Raw genomic sequence first — 3,551 nt, forward strand, 5'->3', positions numbered from 1 at the left:
TAAAAACAAACAAACAAAAAAAAACCACATTTGCTTAGTGAGAATTTCATGAGAAAACAAGGGGAAAAAATTAGTATGAGGCAAAAATATTGCTCACACCTTTTGCAATCCAGAAATAACTGTGAAGTCTCTTCTCTTAGGACATATGTTTGAAATTATTAACGACATTTACCCAGATGATATAATTTACTTCTGCAAGTTACACGAATAAACTGTTGCTTTAATCTTCTCTGTGCAAATCCTAAGAATCTTTGCAGAGTCAAGCTTGTATACAACATGCTCTAAACAAAAGGGAAGGTTCAGAAGAAACCTGACAGGATGGGTTTTTTTGTGATTTTTTTAGCAAAGAATACCAATTTGAGTATCTGTTCTGTTTGCTTTTGTTTTTTTAGCATTTCCCAGTTTCAGTTTAAAAAAAAAAAAAGTATGAAGCAAACAGAATATGAGATTCCAAATTTTAATATCAAAAGCTACAAAAATCTACAACACACGATAAATATTATAAACAATAAATCACTAGAAGAGACACAGTTTTTAGTTTAATAAAGTTTGTATTAAACTACATACAACCCCCAAACCCCCCAATTCCCAGTTTCCCAAAATATGGGAAATTGGGAATCCAAGCTTAACCTTATTATAGGTTAATATATAATATCAATATATATATATATATATTATATATAAAATATAAATAATATATAAAGGTCCAGGAAACCTTTATGAAAAAAGTCACACATAACCAGAGAACCAGAGAGATGCTTACATGCACTCATGAAGAAGGGAAGTCGAACCACAAGTATTATTGGATATTGTGTCTGAATTATGACTCTTTTTCTTTAAGTCTGCCCTTCTGCTATACATATTTAGAGCCAAGAAACTAAAAATTCTACAAACAAAACCCACCAAACTGAACAAAAAATGAAGTATAGCAAATAATATACTTAAACAAACAAAACAAATTTTCTATAAAGTTAGGAAGAACAAGTTAAATTCTTACATTTAATTTATTTATTTTTTGAATTGTGTTTGTATTGAAGCTACTTGATCAGTTATGGATGAACTTTACTTATGGCTGAAGAATAAAATAGCTCTCAGCACACCACAGTTTTGCATACATGAGTGACCTTGTTTTTGTCCTTATTTCCTTCCAGTTGTGGGCTGCAACCACTAATATTTATAAAGCACTTAAGTGTCAATGGAAATTTCATTTCAGAAAAATAAATTTCTTGGCTTGTACTGGTTACTTAATAATCTCATGTGTCATGGTTTCTTAGAGAAAACATTATATATATTTAATGTCTGTCTAAGGTAAGCAAAGGTAGATACAGACAATAATATTCTGCAATTTTACAATTGTCTGACATTTGAGGAACCACACTGTATGAAGTTTAAGACTGAGTATACTCTACTTTTTATGAAAAATTCTTTTAAATTCATTTAAAACAATTAATTTAAATAATGAAATGTCAGTTCCCACAGCTTCCTCAGTGTGAGGCACTGATTGTGCATGAATTATGAACTAAATGTACATTTCCTTGAAAGTGGAAACTGAAATCCAGCAACCTTCTTTAAATGTTAGATACGTCCAAACTCCACTTCCATTATAGAGTGTATATAAAACCAAAATTTTTAATTAATGATGACATATGTCCAGATAGAAACACAACATAGGTTTTTATTTCACTTTATTTTCAGTGTATATTTCCCAGTTTGATTCTAAAGTACCATTCCTGATGAAGTGCATGGGTTTCAAATGTTTCATATTATGCTCCTAACTGCAGTGTCTTCAATTCTTATACAAAATCAGAAAATAATTTTAAACAAACCTCTCACATAATCATAGGCCAGTCATGTTCTGATTTTAACAGTGCACTCAAATCTTGTCTAATTTGAATTAAATAATTCCATCCCCTGTTTTTTTGTAGATCTGCAGAAAAAAGATAATTTAATTAATTAACGGTGGGGCAGGGGCTAACACCAACAAGACTGTTTTCCAATTCACAGCAGGTCTTAATTATATTCCTTCTGTTTTTTCAGTCAAATAAGCTCTTGATCTCTTTCCTTCAGTTTGTGATATAGTGTGTTCTGTCTTTCATTTAGAGGTCTCTGTGGGAGGACTTCCCTATTTTCTAAGGCACTTTCCCTCATTTTCATGTGATCATACTTTGATATTTCCTTCTGACTTACAGAAGAAAGACTCCCTCAGACATGTTGAATTCTGGGTAATTCAATTGCAATATTGCTAACATATTAGAAGACCACTAGAAAGCTACGTGAAGTTAAAGAATGCAGAATTTGTGCAAGAAGCCAATTTCCCTATACAGAAGAAATAAATTGGTTTGCATTCTAAAAGTAAGGACTAAGAAAAATGAGAACTGGGAACATTCTTATTGGAAAGGAGAAAAGGAAGGAAGTTTTTTCATTTGTCATTATCACAACACCATGTAGGAATTTTAGCTTATTAAAATATTTCTACTTAGATGCAGTGTCTATGAGTCTTAATGTCTAGGAGTAATAAAGTTTTTAGCAATAGAGAATCTTATAAGTATCCTGATTTCAATTAACCCTATATTAAGCAAATACAAACTTGTACATTAAGTATTAAAATCCATAACATAAAATTAATATAGGAATTCAATATCAAGATTTCTATTAGGGAAATATGTGTCATTATAAACAGCTAGATAATATACATACACACAAATACCTCTAGTCCAGGTATTAGACAAATCAACCAAAGGAGAAGCATTATTGGACCTGGTGGTCACCAATGCAGATGAATTAGAGGTAAAGACAGAAGGCAGTCTGGCTTGCAGTGACCACACCCCGTTTGAGTTTCTGATCTTGAGGAACAGTGTACTGGCAAAGAGCAAAGTCAGGACAGTGAACTTTCAGAGAGCAAACTTTCAGTTGTTTAAAGACCTAGTGGATGAGAACCCATGGGAAACTGCCCTTAGAAACAAAGGAGCTGAAATGAGCTGGCAACTTTTAAGGGCACTGTTTTTTAGAACTCAAGAACTCTCCATCCCCATATGTAAGAAAACAAGAATGCAAGGCAGGAAACCGGGATGACTGAGCAAGGACCTGCTGGTCAAACTGAGGCATAAGAAGGAAATGCACAGGAAGTCAAAGCAGGGACATGTGGCTTGGGAAAAGTACAGGGATGCTGTCTGGATGTGTAGGAATGGGATCGGGAAAGCCAAGGCACAGATGGAACTGAACTTGGCAAGCGATGCAAAGAATAACAAGAAGGGATTGTACAGGTACAGTGGTCAAAAAAAGAAAGGCCAAAGGAAAGTGTACCCCCTCTCATAAAGGAGAAGTGAGAACTGGTAATGACAGCCATGGAAAAGGCTGAGGTACTCAACAACAGATGTAGTTGCCAAGCTTCTCTCCACCGTATTCGAAAACTCATGGCAGTAAGGTGAAGTTTTCCCACTTGACTAGGAAAAGGGAAACATCACTCCCATTTTTTAAAACAGGTAGAATGGAAGACTCAGGGAACTACAGACCTGTGATCCTCACCTCTGTAACTGGGAAGATCATGAAAC

The 3,551-nt window shown here is 34.0% G+C and overlaps 1 long non-coding RNA gene across 2 annotated transcripts; it reads right to left on the minus strand.

Annotated features, from left to right (window-relative positions):
* Positions 1 to 1,669: 1,669 nt before the first annotated feature.
* Positions 1,670 to 2,942, minus strand: LOC121066365. Of its 2 annotated transcripts, none has more exons than XR_005817713.1 (2): positions 2,769 to 2,942; positions 1,670 to 1,927 (listed from the first exon to the last, which is right to left on the minus strand). It is a non-coding gene; the product is annotated as an uncharacterized LOC121066365 (long non-coding RNA). The 2 variants fall into 2 exon arrangements; XR_005817712.1 differs by having other exon boundaries at positions 2,708 to 2,942.
* Between the last annotated feature and the right edge of the window lie 609 nt (positions 2,943 to 3,551).

Source organism: Cygnus olor, chromosome 2 (assembly GCF_009769625.2).
Source record: "Cygnus olor isolate bCygOlo1 chromosome 2, bCygOlo1.pri.v2, whole genome shotgun sequence".
NCBI classification, from domain to species: Eukaryota; Metazoa; Chordata; class Aves; order Anseriformes; family Anatidae; genus Cygnus; species Cygnus olor.